This window comes from Triturus cristatus, chromosome 10 (assembly GCF_964204655.1).
Source record: "Triturus cristatus chromosome 10, aTriCri1.1, whole genome shotgun sequence".
NCBI classification, from domain to species: Eukaryota; Metazoa; Chordata; class Amphibia; order Caudata; family Salamandridae; genus Triturus; species Triturus cristatus.
In genome coordinates this window covers 1,197,556,769-1,197,572,747 of record NC_140593.1, presented here as the reverse complement: position 1 = coordinate 1,197,572,747, position 15,979 = coordinate 1,197,556,769, and the positions used below count along the sequence as shown (strand labels likewise).

The 15,979-nt window shown below is 42.2% G+C and overlaps 1 pseudogene across 1 annotated transcript in view; it reads right to left on the bottom strand.

The window, feature by feature from the left end:
• Positions 1-2,597: 2,597 nt before the first annotated feature.
• The window catches only part of LOC146797034 (myosin-4-like), a 239,725-nt pseudogene continuing 226,343 nt past the window's right edge, over positions 2,598-15,979 (bottom strand). Inside the window, exons 28-41 of the transcript XR_014970089.1 lie at positions 15,816-15,942; positions 12,627-12,745; positions 9,502-9,698; positions 8,738-8,921; positions 8,490-8,655; positions 7,505-7,647; positions 7,118-7,426; positions 6,816-7,019; positions 6,606-6,731; positions 6,177-6,347; positions 5,972-6,088; positions 4,766-4,861; positions 3,840-3,974; positions 2,598-2,615 (exon numbers count right to left, since the gene is read on the bottom strand). The product of XR_014970089.1 is annotated as a myosin-4-like (transcript). The remainder of the gene's footprint in view (positions 2,616-3,839; positions 3,975-4,765; positions 4,862-5,971; positions 6,089-6,176; positions 6,348-6,605; positions 6,732-6,815; positions 7,020-7,117; positions 7,427-7,504; positions 7,648-8,489; positions 8,656-8,737; positions 8,922-9,501; positions 9,699-12,626; positions 12,746-15,815; positions 15,943-15,979) is intronic.

Here is a 15,979-nt window from a genome sequence, read left to right as displayed (position 1 = left end):
TCTTTGTTTTCCAAGTTGTCTAAGTGTACCTCTTGTTGCCTTTATCTTCCTTTAATTCTCCTTTTTTGCTACATTACCTCTCTCTCTACCTCATCCTTTGCAGTACTGTACTTCTCTGCCACTCTCTACATTTCCTTCACTATATCTTATCTTTATACCACACTTTAAACCTTGCCTATTTTCCCTATCTAGATCTTCCTCTCTCTATCCCTCCTTATCTTTTATCTGGCTACCTCAGATCTCTTAATTACTTCCCTTCTCTCACTACCACATATATATTTCTACCTCATCTCTATCTCTACTCCCAACTCCCGCTCCTTCACGCCTTTCACTATCCTGTCCTCTTTAAGTCCCTGTACATCTCTTGGATCCTGCCCTGTTCATTTCTTTTAGTCATCAAGGTCACATGTAACTGTGGAACCACAGACGTGTTCACATATAAAGAGTAGAAGAGGGACAAGGCAGGGGAAGAGAAAGTAAGAGGAAGTTCTTAAATTTCTACCTATGGAATTGAGAAAATCCTCTGAGCATTAATTTGACTTTAACTGATTAAACAAGTTGCTAAGCGCGAAGGGGGTCATATTTTTGATTACAAGCATTCAGCAATTTAAGCCACAATTGCTATGTGCATATGCCATAGTCCACTAAACATCTAAAAAGCCACCCTTAGTGTGTCATAGACACTGAATTCCAAGTAAAATGTTGTTGTAGCAAATAAAAAAACTCTAGATAGAAACTCAAAATAAATGGCTTCATCACTACTTGTTCATTCTTTCTTTTAGTACCATTGGATTGGTAGACACCAGGCATCTTGGGCTTTTGGCTGTTTTTCAGCTCCCCTCTCTCCTCATTGACATTTGAAATTGCCCTGAAACCAGTACAGAAAAGAAGATCTGGAAAGGTTGAAAAGAATAATAGAGAGGGAAGATCCCTGAGGGACACCACCTGTAACAGGAAATACAGAGATCTTAAAGGGTGATGGCCACCGCCTTTGACTATTATTCAAGAATGAGATAAACCACCCACTACCCCTCAACAGCAACACATAGGATATATTTTGTTGACTAGCTATGTAGTGCATCCCACAAATCACACTGTTTATGTTCTTGAATAGTATGTGTTCACATTGCTCATTTGAATCATACACGTTTTGGGTTTATGTGAATTTGCTATGAAAGACACTAGGTTTCTAGGTAGCCTTGTTAGAAATAGACAGGGGTTATAAAATCACATTATTCACTTGGTGTTCAGAGCTCATATCAATGCCATATGTAGCTCCACGTCACAGACCACTTGCACCAAATTTCAGACATCCAGAACTCAAAGTCATTTTAATTAGCTTCATCGCGTGCTGCATGTCTAATGGGGAGTACAGTTTTGATTTCTATTAGTTCATAGAATGTCTGGATGATGTATCTATGTATGTCTATGGTATGTCTGCAGCACAAACCTAGCCCAGAGGCAGTGAAGTGTGCATGTTATGCCTTTGTTACTTTTCTTCCTTACATGGCTTTACTTTGCTCGTTTTGTGGCATGGATGGTGTACCTATGTACGTATATAGTATTTCTACAGCACAAACCTAGCCCATAGGCAGTGAAGTGTGCATGTTATGTCTGTGTTACTCTTCCTCCTTGCATGGCTTTGCTTTTTTTTTATGGGGCATGGATGGAGTACCTATGTATGTATATGGTATTTCTACAGCACAAACCTAGCCCATAGGCAGTGAAGTGTGCATTTTATGTCTGTGTCACTTCTCCTCCTTGTAGGCTTTGCTTTGCTTGTATTGTGGCATGGATGGAGTACATATGTATGTATATGGTATTTCTACAGCACAAACCTAGTCCAGCGGCAGTGAAGGGTGCATGTTATGTCTGTGTTACTTTTCCTCCTTGTATGGCTTTGCTCTACTTGTTTTGTGGCATGGCTAGTGTACCTATGTATGTATATGGTATTTCTACAGCACACACCTAGCCCAGAGGCAGTGTGGTGGGCATGTTATGTCTGTGTTACTCTTCCTCCTTGTATGGCTTTGCTTTACTTGTTTTGTGGCATGGCTTGTGTACCTATGTATGTATATGGTATTTCTACAGCACACCCTAGCCCAGAGGCAGTGTGGTGTGCATGTTATGTCTGTGTTACTTTTCCTCCTTGTATGGCTTTGCTTTACTTGTTTTGTGGCATGGATTGTGTACCTATGTATGTATATGGTATTTCTACAGCACACCCTAGCCCAGAGGCAGTGTGGTGTGCATGTTATGTCTGTGTTACTCTTCCTCCTTGTATGGCTTTGCTTTGCTTGTTTTGTGGCATGGTTGGTGCTCATGGTCCTAAGCACAGCCGCATGTCGGTCAGCGCACAATTCAACAGAGAATGATCACTGGATCATAGAAGACCTGCAGCACAGACAGATCACGCGAGCAGACACCTAAGGGAGAGACTCCAGCATGATTGAGATTAGTCCACTTGGTAATGTGCTACGGCTTTATTGTTACACAGGTCGACATCACAAGGACAACAAATACATACAGTGGTTCAAGGAAGACAAAAATTCACATTTTGCAAATGTATTCTTCTTCACTTGATAGAAGCAGATGCTCTATTCATCTTCGGTTTTCTAGGAAATAAAAACACAAGTATTATTACTATACATAGAATGTGTATGTATTGTACATGAAGGTTAATCAAACTATTATATGTAGAGGAGATTTCTGTGTTTTTCAAGCTGCTGTTGGCACTATTATACTTGAAGTATTGAAAGAAAAGATCAACATTTTTAGTCTTGTCCCTCTCATCTCTATTATAAGGTGGCATGGAATGTATTCACCTTGAGAGCATTCTAAGACCAGAGCTCCTTCTTCCTAGGCCTCCAAATGCAGAGCTCAGTCTATTAATCCTTCATAAAGCCTTGTAGATTGTTCCCAGAACTCTCCAGAACAATGCACTGAGTGGAACCCTGCACGCTTACAACATGGATATTTTCTGAATCAGATACTCCTGCCCTGCATCACTCACAGGGATCCACGACGTTGGCCAATGAACCTATTAGAAAAAGTATCCAAAGACCAGGGGCCCGGTACAAAACCGTTTATCAGCATGCAGCCCCATGCTGCAAACTAACAAAAACTAGGATCTACACCTTCTCAGGTGCTGCTCCACTGTTCTGGGATGCTAAGACCGTGATTTACTATCCTCCGCGTGACGGAGCATTACGTGAAAAATTGCAGTGGTGCATTGTGGAAGGACACATAATAGTGCCGCAAGAGACAACCACAGTCTTGCACTATGTTTCAAAGGCAAGCCACCAGTGTCTAGCCTAGGATTAGTAGTTGATGTACCTCCTCCATGATAAATTCCTCTTTGTAGACACCTGCACAGGGGTCAGGCCACAAGATGTGTGCAGCAGTGTAACGCACGCATTACATGTAGATATATCGGGTAATGTACCACTTGATCCCTTTCACAAGGCATTAGGTTTTGGCGCAAAGTCAGACCTCATTATTTTAGTAGACCTTGATTTGCACCAAAACCTATGTTTCTGTGCTCTTCTGCCCCAGCCTCATCCCCTATGCCTAAATTAACAAAGGTGAGCAGAAAGCCATTTTGTCGCTGCACAGTGGTCAACATCTGGCACAAAACAACTCTTGCCACAAAATACCTTTTGGAGAAAGCTAATCCCGAATGGTCTTTGGATCACTTTGCACCACTTTGCATTGTGCAAGTAAACCTTTTGTAAATCTGGGCCCAAGACTCTGGCCAGACCTTTCCCATTCCAAACCCAACCGCCTCCTTATTCTCAAAGGCAAATACATGATCATGTCCTCTATCAAACGTATCTCACCTTGCTCCCAACATCGCGGCTCTTGGTTCTGAGTTTATTCACTTGGGATTCAGCAATGTCGGCCCTCTCCTCAGCTTCCTCAAGCTCGTGCTGCACTTTCCTGAATCTGGCCAGCTGTGCATTGGTTTGCTCCTCCTGGTAAAAGAACAACAAAGACTTTACCATTGTTGTTCTTTGCAGTGAATAAATGCAGTTAAATACCTCCGTGAAGCATCGAAGCCAACAACACACTATTTGGCATCCAACTTTTTATTCTTCGCTTTATAAGGAAGTCATCTGCAAGGACACCACTGGCAAACGCCATTTGCGTTGTTTTAGGGGACGAATAATCTGGGTTCATATTTATCATAATATTATAGTTGAGAACTTTGCAAACTCACCTCATCATCTGGATGAAGAATAAACCAGAGTAGTTTAATTTGAGGTAGGAAAAGGGCACGCCCATAAAGCAACTACTTCTCAGAAGTTCCTACAGGCTACCAACCCTCGATTAGATAGTGCTGTAGGAAGCACAGGGTTAGAAACCTTCCTACTGCCAGCTTTGGGAACTTTTCAAAGTAAAAGGAAAGCATAACAAGGGCTATTGTGGACTACTCATGAAGATTAAGTGCATGCGGGGATCAGAATTCTTTATAAAGGAGTCTTCGTTGGCCAGTGAATCTCCTTGTACCGCCTTGTTCAGGTTTCTAAGCAGAGCTTCTCAGCATGAATTACCATTGTTCTGACTGCACTGATATCTCTCATTGTTTGTAAAACAGCAGTGACTTCAGGTTAAACATGTTTTAAGCCCACCACACTGTTAAAGAGTTGTACTTATGACAAAACTCATCAAGAAGTTCTGGTCCTTATCTCAGTTTAGGGGCTATATTAGTGCAAAAGGAGCAGATATATTATGAACGATATGTTTAAAACACTTTGTTACTTACAGATTCCTCAGCTTGTCTCTTGTAGGCTTTGACCTTCAACTGCAGTTTGTCTGCCAGGTCCTGCAGCCGGAGGACATTCTTCTTATCCTCTTCGGACTATAGGCAAATAGAAAACACACATGGACAATGCAATTCCTAATGAACAGTATCTGTTGTAATTATTGAAGTATTGTAGTGATAACCACTGTCCCCTGGTTAGCCAGAACTCACACCTTATAGCCACCCCCAGTGGCCCAGGTAGCCATTAAATGCGACCTTGGGTTTAGTTAGTTCAAGTGTAACATGAGGGCCCTTAACAAAGAAGTGTGCCACTAATGGTCATTGTAGCCCTTTGAGGCGGGCAATAAATAGATACCAGCAATCTACCCTAGGATGTTAGATGATGTATCAAACTTCCTATGACTCATAAAACGTGTAAAGTAACAATAGGACTCCTGGCAGCTTCCTCCTCTGTGCATCCCAGTAAGTCCAACTGTCAATAAACTACAGTTGCTGCCAGGGTCTCTTACAACAGATTGCAATGTCTTAGGGGGATCCATCGAGGGAAGGAAGGCACATTCTCTGCTGCTCTCCCTCTTTGTCTGCTCTGCTAAACTGCTTCTCTCCATCTATTTGACAGGGCAGGAGTAACAGGGCCTACAAAGCCCCTGTCCTCTTCCTGCACAGCCATCAGAGGCTGAAGGAGAGAGGGAGCCAAACCTCCTTGTATTGAGTAATGATCACAGATTTGCATCTCCAAGATTGCTGTTACAGATCATGAAATGATGAAACGAGGCAGAGGAAATAAAAAGGTGGAAGTTGTAAAATAGGTCTTTGGACTATCAATCACATTAAACCTATAGCAGTCTTTATATTCTGCTGTCATTCCCTTGTCTCTAGTGGAGCTCCCAACATACCAATGGTCAAAATATTTTGAGTTATGATCTACAGTTTAGGTTGAAAGGCATCTAGAGTAAGTCTAGTGTTATGTATGTATAGTATTATAAACTTTATGGCGACAAAAACGTAAAGTTTGCGTTTCATTACTGTTTGAGACTACAATTGAAAGATCTTCTGATGTAAACACTACTTTGTGTTTAAAAGCATGACACGCGGTGCTGTTTATTGGAAAGTGAATCGGCAATTGAGGAGACCGCACATTCATTGATAGGTGGCACTAGTGTACTTTCACATAAAATAGAGTTTGGGCTGTAAACATTCACCTACCTGGTATGTCATTTCCTTAACTCGCCTCTCGCCTCGCCTCTCGTACTTGCGGGCGCCCTTAATGGCTTCCACTCCACGTTTCTGTTCAGCTTCCAGCTCGTTCTCCAGTTCATGGACCTGAGAGTGGAATTGATATTGTAATATTATTCTCTCACTGACCCCTACCTTCAGACCCTAACAACTTGAGCTCTGCTGTGTAACTCACTCTGCTCTCCAGTATCTGGAGCTGCTTCTTTCCTCCCTTCATCGCGAGCTGCTCGGCCTCGTCCAGGCGATGCTGCAGGTCCTTCACGGTCTACTCCAGGTTCTTCTTCATCCTCTCAAGATGGGCGCTTGTGTCTTGCTCCTTCTTCAGCTCCTCTGCCATCAAAGCAGCCTTCAGAGTATAAAAATGCATCTTACTAATAAACTAGGCAGATTCCTTTCAAAGTTCATCATCCAATGAATGATGTAGAAGATACATCGAAAAATGTATTAGAGGTACTGTGATGATATTTCAATTTTTGTTTGTTTGTGCCGTCACAATTACTTTTACTATTTATGATAAAAGGCACATATATTAATTTATGATAATTCAAACTGGTTATATATAGGTATTTAATTTGTAAGTAACCATCCATTCCAAGAAACCTACATCTGTGGTGGCCTTCTTGGCTTTCTCCTCAGCATTTCTGGCTTCCTGGATGGCTTCATCCACCTCATTTTGAAGCTGGCTGCTGTCACTCTCAAGCTTCTTCTTGGTGTTAATAAGACTTGTGTTCTGAAAAGAAAGAATAGAATCAGCATATTTTCTTTAGCCTATGTATATATGCATCACAAACTGTATTTCACAAGGCATATCCACCTGAGAATGGAGGAGCTGCAAACGTTCACTGGCATCAAGAAGTTCCTGTTCAGCAGATTTACGAGATCGTTCTGTCTGCTCAAGAGAAGCTCTTAGCTCTTCGATTTCTGCCTGCTGCAGGTTGTTTCTACGTTCAGTGACAGCCACCTGCTCCTTCAGGTCCTCTTGTCCCCTAGTAGCATCATCAAGATGTAGTTGGGCATCCTAAAACAAATAACCATGGTCAGAGTTAATTAACTATAGTCTAAAGAAAAGGGAGAAAAGTGCTTCCTTAAAAGTTAAAAAGATGTTGCCAGAAGTACCTTGAGCTGACCCTGTACATTCCTGAGCTGCTTCTGCGCTTCCGCAGCCTGGCGGTTGGCATGGCTGAGCTGAACCTCTATTTCATTCAGATCTCCTTCCATTTTCTTCTTCAGCCTCAGAGCATCATTCCTGCTTCTGATCTCAGAATCCAGGGTGCTCTGCAGAGAATCCACAGCTCTCTGGTTGTTCCTCTTCAGCTGCTCAATCTCCTCATCTTTCTCTGCCACCTTCCTGTCCACCTCGGACTTGACCTGGTTCAGCTCCAGTTGGATGCGCAGGATCTTGGCCTCTTCATGTTCCAGTGATCCCTTTTATGACATAAAATGAACACATCAGAGACCATTTGAATATTCGTTAGAAATACATATTACTTAGAATGGTTTAACCAATTTTCATATATCTCTTTCAGCTTCCTCCAAGGCTGTTTGAAAGTCACTCTTTTCTTGTTCAACCTGTTTCTTTGCTTTTTCCAATTCATGAATAGACTTTCCAGTCTCCCCAATCTGTTCACTAAGATCTGAGATCTCCTCTGGAAAAGAAACCAGAATAAAATAAGCTTTTCGAAATGTTGATTATCATGCTTGAAATAGGTAGAAATATAATACAATCTGTTGTTTAGCTGTCTTTACCTTCCACGGGCAGACCGATACAGGGCCGATAGAAATATTTCACTTAGGCTTATAATGTCTCTTGTCCAAAGTAATCTTGAACGCATACTGCCATAATCATCTGCTTCCCAAAGTATTGGAAGTGCCTTTTTTATTATTTTAATTCCAAAAACGTTTAACTGCTTCGCTCCTGTGTTTTATGTGCTGGGGCTATCAACCTAGCAACTGTGATTTTGGCTTTTTTTTGCTGTCTCCAATCAAGCTTCATCAAGTCAGTTGTTCCACTTATGTCCCTTTTTCTACCTCAGTGGCTCCTACTAGACGCCGCACTGGGCATTATCTAAGAGACTGTCCTGTGATTTAAATGGTGGAGTTATCTATATGTTAATTTTTCAAAAATATGTATAGAGTATGATCAAGAAGGTTTTTACATTAACAAAATACCTATTCGGAATCTCTAATTCCTGTGCCCAATAAATAAAAAAATCTGCCATTTTGAACCTTTTTGACCCTGCAATTCTTGAAGGGAAGATTGTCAATAAGAGGACAGCAATTCATTCAAAGAAACCTGAATATATGTACTATCTCTTTGACAGCTCTGTAGCTTTCTTGTTTCAGGATGAAAAATGCAAAGCAAAATAAAACCTTAAAAAATGGTTTCCAATTTTAACTTCAATTAAATCAAAAGCATGTTTTGGCGGGTATGTTAACTTCTATTATTTCTATGTACCAGAGTTGTATTAGGAGATATGGAGAAGCTTACGTTGTAGGTTCTTGTTTTCACGTTTCAAGGTTTCCAGATGATCCAGAGACTCCTCATAAGCGTTCTTCATCTTAAAGAGTTCAGTACTCAAGGAGCGGTTATCCTTCAGAACTGCCTCTAATTCAGCCTGGCCTTCCTCATACTTCTGTTTCCAGTCTGCGAGAACCTGTAAAATGTTCATATGTACACTTACAGTACCCGCTCAGAGAATATGAACTGCTTTATATGAAGCTTTTGTCATGTGTTACCTTATCGAAGTTCTTCTGTTTCTTGTCGAGAGCTGCAGCTGCACTGTTAGCTCTCTCGACATCGACCATGAGGTCCTCCACTTCAGACTGCAGTCTCTGCTTGGTCTTTTCCAGAGAGGCACACTTGGAGTTCACAGCCTCGACCTGCTCCTCTGCATCCTGCAGTCTCTGAGCCAGCTTCTTCCTAAATTTTTGCAAAACTTGTTAATTTCCGTTTCTGAATCTCATAACCTACTGCTATGACATAGCAACAGTGGATAACAAATGTTGTTACCCACTGGTGCCGGTCAGGTTAATGGACCTCTGAGAGCCTGTCAGCACAGCACTGCTTGTCGGCTTTGACTGAAAACAGAAAGCACAACTGGCTGAGGGGAAGGAAAGCAGGCAAGATGTGAGCGCTGGTTAAGGATGGCAGCAAAATATTTATTTTTCTCATTTGGGTCAGGGAGATAAGGCCATGCTGTGCATGGCTTCCCATTACTCCTATGCACCTGTGTAGCAGTTGAAACCAACGGTGGATGATATTGGTGGCATACATTTCATAAACTTATAGATCAGTAAAAGGTAAACAAAAGTCTGTTGAATAAACAGATTGGTAAAAAGTGAATTACGGGGATGTTTTTAACCTCGGGTGTGAGTGACTTTAGAGGCCATTCGAGGTTCACTCTCATTGTCTATTTGATGTCATTCAGAACCCCTCAGCGCAAAAAAACCTGTAATTCCCTGTTACCCATCTCTAATTCTATATGTTAAACACAACGTACTTGGCCTCTTCCAGTTCTTCTGTGCGCTGGATGGCATCAGTTTCATACTTGGTCCTCCATTGGGCGACTTCCCCATTGGCTTTGGACATTGCCCGCTGGAGCTCAGCCTTGGCTTCCTGCTCCTCCTCATATTGTTCACGGAGCAGATCGCAGTCGTGTCGAGCGGATTGCAAGGCGTGTGCCAGGGCGTTCTTGGCCTGTGTGAAGACGAAACTCTCAATGCCCCGTCCCGTTATCATTATAAATTAAATACACTTAAGAGGAAAGCATTACCACACCCTGCTGTTGATGAAAAACGCAGACTCAAGCACTATTATGGGTATATATGTAGGAACGGCTTTAACTGCGTTTGCACTTGATGTTAGTCACAGGGGCACTAGGTTTTAAACTAGGATTTTGTTATCTGCTATGGCTCCCTCACTTTCCTATTAAGCAGCTTAAAACTTGCTCTCAATAGCAGAAATGTCACCTTATTTTTCATTTCCTTAAGACTTCTTTGTTTAGTGAAGAAATAAATTCCTGACTCAAAATGCCAGTGAGTATGGTTTTGTGGTTTGAGCGAGTTACTGTTTTAGTTTGGCGCAATGACACATGGACACTTGGGGGGCTAGCTTCCTGCTGATTTAAAGAAGCTGTGATGAATACTGCAGCTCTACATATGACTTTGGCTTTTCAATCTTCATGTTTCATTATCCACCCAGACCATGGGCAGTGGCATGAAGCTCCGTGCCACCTGGTTGGATACATATCCTTGATTGCTAAATGCTTGCAAAGCGTGTCATTTTGAGAATGTTTGAAAAAGGCCATTGGTCGATAGATTGCCCAGGACAGCTGCATGCTCTGACACATTGTCTGACAGTAAGCCTCGCCCTGCACTTAAGTCCTTCTAATCCAGTCTGAATCAGGACTTCCAAGCTCTTTTACCTACTGACAATCACTTCCTCCTTATCAATCAAATCTCAATGCCCCCTGGCAGGATTTTCATGTCGCTTGGATAACATATATGATGACCTCTGGCTCAAGGTCAGCCTCATATGATCTGTAAGCGATAGTGGCTCCAAAGAGCAAGCAGTGTATTCCAGAACCTGGAGGAACAGGGTCCTCACTCCTCCTTTTTGTATGGTGTCAAGCAAGCACAGATCTCACTTCCCCACTCAAACTGTCTCTAGGGAGAGCGCTGGCACCACTGAGCCCTTCATTGCCAGTTGGCGCGAATTGTACGGTACTAGGGGCATCGTAGTACTGGGGGCACTGTACAATCATAGACAATTTTACAGTTACCGTGGAGTGAATCCGCAGCAGTACCAGTTAACCACATGGAATGGGGAATTACTGTGCAGCACTGTTTTTCCACTCATAAAACCACATGGAATTCTCGATTCTATGAGGTTTAGGACACACATTTACCACCTGCGGTGAGCATGGGATAAACATATGCGTGGGCCTCTGGATGGAGTAGGGCAGTAGAGGGGTTATCCGTCAGAAAAAAAATGGAGAATGAGGGTTAGCTGCTGCAACCAAAGCCTCATGGACCTGACCCTGTGGAATTATTATCCGAGGAGAAACAAAACCACTTGGCGTCAGGTGGAGTGAAATTCCATGAGGTAATACGACCCCGCCTGACTCATAATGAGGTCGAAAGTGAGATTTTACATTTCATTCTTTCTCTGTCTTTGGCTTTTCTGCTGAGAATGCCAACAAGGGTACAGGTAGCGTGCAGTTCCTTACACTTATGGTGAGCCCAGCCCTATCAGCCGGGGTGTGGTCTCAGGCATAATTCATTTAGAATGAGTGATAAGTGCCAAACATCCTGAAGGGCTGATAGGAACAGATCATAGTCAATAAAGGTTAAAAGTTTGTTAACTGAGCCTTCTCAGCTCAAAAGTGGATCCACGCATCAGCTGTTCCTGAATCTAAAGGGGCAGCAATGGTCCTAACTTCTGGACATCTTCATCGCTGCTCTGAGCAAGTGGCAACCCCGACACCTGCCTCTTTGAGTGTCATCAGTGGAGAGTGCCTTGGCACACCAGCAATCCACATCTTGTTTGTTCTCTCACATGAGACCACTGAAATGGAAGAAAATTCAGTATGCGTGTGCCTCCGATGGTCATACAACACTAGGAATTTATTTATTTAGTTATAAAAATTTGTAAAGTGTGTGGCTGCCCAGGGGCTTTCCAGCGCTGCCGAGAGAAGGCACACTTTAAAGAGGGAAACTTTAGGGGAATAGCCACGTCTTAAGTTTTTTCCTGAAGCTTCTTTCGTCTCTGGTCAGTCTCAGTTCCTTAGTCATTGATTTCCAGAGTTTTGGAGCAAGGTATGAAAAGGATCGCCCTCGCCATCTAGCTCTCTTTATCCTTAAGGTGTTCATGAGGTGGTCTGAAGGGAACCTGAGAGATCTATTGGGGACATAGGGAGTGACCATGGTTTTTAACAGGGCTGGACCTTTATCACCCATGACTCTGTGGGCTAAACATAGGGCTTTGAACCTGACCCTGGATTGGATCGGGAGCCAGTGCAAGATTTTTAACTTACTGACTCCTGTCTCAGGATCTTCAGGAGCGGCGTTCTGGACTACTTGCAGCCTGTCTACACATATTTGGGTGATGACTGACCAAAGAATAAAGAGTGAATTCTGAATACTTCAGGCTTCCCTAGTTAACTACAAGTATTATGCATCTGTGCCCTCTATGAAGCATCCATCAGTCGTGAGGTCATCTGCATTACTAGAAAATCTGACCCTCTGTTCACAACCTGTTCATGCCAACGGGTGCGTGCCAAGTGGGGGTCACCAAGCCGTTCAGCCACAATACTACTTTGGGGGCAGATTGAAACGTCTGCAGGCCCACACACAGTCGAGTAGAAGCAGAGACTGAATTGGCAGTGGAATAAAATCAAGGTCCTTTCTTTGAGCTAAAGGTGGCGCTGGAAAGGTGTGCATGCTTTGAGAGAACCCTGTGTATGTCTGCACTTTCGAAGTCATCTACCAATAAAAAACACATACATAGATCTTCCCAGAGAGGTGCAGCCACGGCCCAGTGCAGGTGCTTTTGCACAAATCTAGATTTCAAACATGGCGGCTACCTTAGTGCAAAAAAGGATCCTGAAGTAGGAATGTGACCTACCTTTGTCTCCTCCTCCAGCTGCCTCTTCAGCTCTTCTGTCTGCTGTGTGAAGGCCTGCTTCCCTCTTGTCAGCTGCGAGATTAAAGACTCTTTTTCTTCCAGTTGGCGAGCAAGTTCACCTTTCAGGAAAGTTTTAAGATTATATTATATATTTGCCTGGAATAAGAACATTTCTCTCTGTTTGTTTCTAGCTGACCTAATGTATTTGGACTGAATATTATTTTATTGGAGCAGCGTGACATTATCTATACAGTCCCAAGTAAGGAAAACATTGTCCTTATAGGTGTAAAGTAGTTAATTGTTTAAGGTACTGTTCTCTTATTTAAAAAAAAAAACACAACCCTCCACATTTGTTATACAGTCAGTGGTCAGCAATAAGCAAACTGGCACTGTAAAGGTCTATCACACGTACAAATCAGTTATGGCAGGTAATCTGGCATGGTGCATAAGGTAGGAAAAAACCACCAGATCCCTGCGTGTGTGGCCAGCAGACCACTTATGCTAGATAAACAAATCCACTGCACACATTCAAAAGTAAATACATAAAGTTACATAAAATATCACAACGATGCTTCTCTTTATATTTTCAGATGTTTTTAATTCAAGATCTTTGAGCCTTCTTAGCCAAAACACGTGTTTTGTCGCTGTTACAGTGATTACCCCGCGGCTTCTTTAGGGCTGAGGTCAGTTTCAAGTAGTCTCTTACTTCCGGTGATAATTCCAATCCGGAAGGGGTTCCTATAAGTTCTGCTCCTGGAGAGGTAAACTAATTAGGCTCATGTCCGGAAAGCTAAATATGCTTCCAATTGTAAGGGAGTTTCTTTCAGAAGAGCTGCCCTAGCCGGCAGTATTAGGTAGAACCCTTCGGATCTCCAGGCCGTGGTGTGTTCGCCGTGCAAATCAGCAGTCTGCCTCCCGGACACAAGACTAATTAGTCTACCTCTCCAGGAGCAGAACTTATAGGAACCCCTTCCGGGTTGGAGTTATCACCGGAACTAAGAGACTAATTGAAACTGACCTTAGCCCTGAAGAAGCCGCGGGGTAATCCCCTGTAACAGCGACAAAACACGTGTTGACTAAGAAGGCTCAAAGATCTTGAATTAAAAACATCTGACAATATAAAGACAAGCATCATTGTGATATTTTATGTAACTGAATGTATTTACTTTTGAACGTGTGCAGAGGATTTGTATATATAACCCTCCACATTTGTCAATTACCGGCCCTTCCCAAGATCTTGAATGTTAAAGCAAAAATAAAATAATTGAGACCCGTGCTTTCACTATGTGTATATTCACTACCATAACTACAGCTTTTGTGCTCATATTGGAACGTATTCTAATCTTTGGTCATGGAGACATTGGTAAAACACCTGGGTGCATTTAATAATTTTATGTATGTCTCAGAGGGAAAGCTTTTTGTTGATTACTCATGGCATAAAATTCAGGCGCTAGACCGGGGACATGTGTTCCATTTAACTCCCACCTTTCGACATTGATTATTGATTAGATGCCGAATATGCCACAAGATCGCATGGCCGCTGTGAGGTAATGTACTCAAAGATGACAAAACGAGGCAACACTAATGTGTCTGAATCTGCACAAAACTGGCCACACCAGACTACCCCTGACAGCCCTTCATTGGTGGTTGTAATAGGGAATATTGGTTTACCAGAATATCTTAGCCAAAATATCAAGAACTAAATTATTGAGGACTTAAATGCATATAGGTCAGTATAGATTTACTATATGAAGCACAAAATCTGCATACCTTGAAGATATGTGTATCATCAAAGCACATATATGTGGAGTTAAGTAAGATAAACCTATTCGTACTTATATATGCTTACTTGTCAATATCTTGGTACTCAATATTTTGTCTACAATATTCTAGTAAGTGGATATTCCCAACTCAATATTTCATACTATGCCTTTGTTACCTCCTGGTGAAATCAAGCATTACCTTTAAGGTCTCCTGCACTTTTCACAAAGGCTACTATAGAAGTCCTACATATCTTCATGTGCTACCCAGCCTCTCCTACCACCTTCAATGCGCCACAAAGGCTACTATAGAAGTCCTACATATGTTCATGTGCTACCCAGCCTCTCCTACCACCCTCACTGCGCCACAAAGGCTACTATAGAAGTCCTACATATCTTCATGTGTTACCCAGCCTCTCCTACCACCCTCAATGCGCCACAAAGGCTACTATAGAAGTCCTACATATCTTCATGTGCTACCCAGCCTCTCCTACCACCCTCAATGTTCTTACACCAGGACGCTTTACTCAAATACAGGAGCAGATTGTTGGGGGTTCTATGTCCTAGCCTTCGGAACACTGTGAAGCCAAACCTGGGAGATGAATCAAACTGCATCTGGTGTAGAAAACAGCTGAAAAGAAAACTTTTCAAACTGACACAATAACTGAGCTTCTGCAGAAAAGGTGTCAAGACTGAAGAACTTCAGACATGGTTCAATAACAGCGAATGGACATTAGTGGCCCTCACACGTTTTTCAAGGCTGACTTTATCCTCAAGACTTCCATTGATATTAAGCAACTGAATAAAACATGCAATACTTTATAAAAACAAAATAAAAGAGTAAATTATGAGAAAAACTCAGCAGTTTAACAAAAAATATGCCTCCTCTTTTTAGGGTCCTTATGGTCTCCAATTCCGAGGCAGGAAACCTCCGGCCATAGTGATCATGGAATTATGCCTTGGTGGCTTTTATTCATTTTAAGTAAATCTCACAGAGAAAGCTTTCATTGCCTTCAGCTGGCCTAACATTTGAAAGTGAGATCACACTGATTCCCTTTAGAATATGCTTCGAATAGCATGCACCACTCATCAAGTCGCTGGTCCCAATTATCTGAAAATAAAGATTCAAACATTTGATCTGTCTGATATCCCTGACCCTTCCACATAAATCTCACATTAATAACAATGCATTAGCGGGAAAATACACACTCAAATGCTTTTTTAGGTTGAGGTCCTGAAATTTGAATGAGCCCCCAACCATTTGTCAATAGTCCACCTACTTGACTTTCAGGAGGCTAAGGAAATTGTTTTCTAGTTTGAAGCTTCCCAAAGATAGCCCTGAAACTCTACTATGGGGTATACTGCACATCCATTCAAAACATTTGTGAAACCATCTATTCATGTAAGACATTTTCATTGGCATACATACCATTTTCGGTCTGGAAGCGTGCCTTCTGGGTGGTGAGGTCATTAATAAGACGGTGATGCTCACCATCTTTGGCTTTAACCTCACTGAGATGGTCTTCCAATAGACGACTCACCTTCTCAAGGTTGGCCTTTACAAAAAAAAAAAAGATTGCATTGGCATTGAAA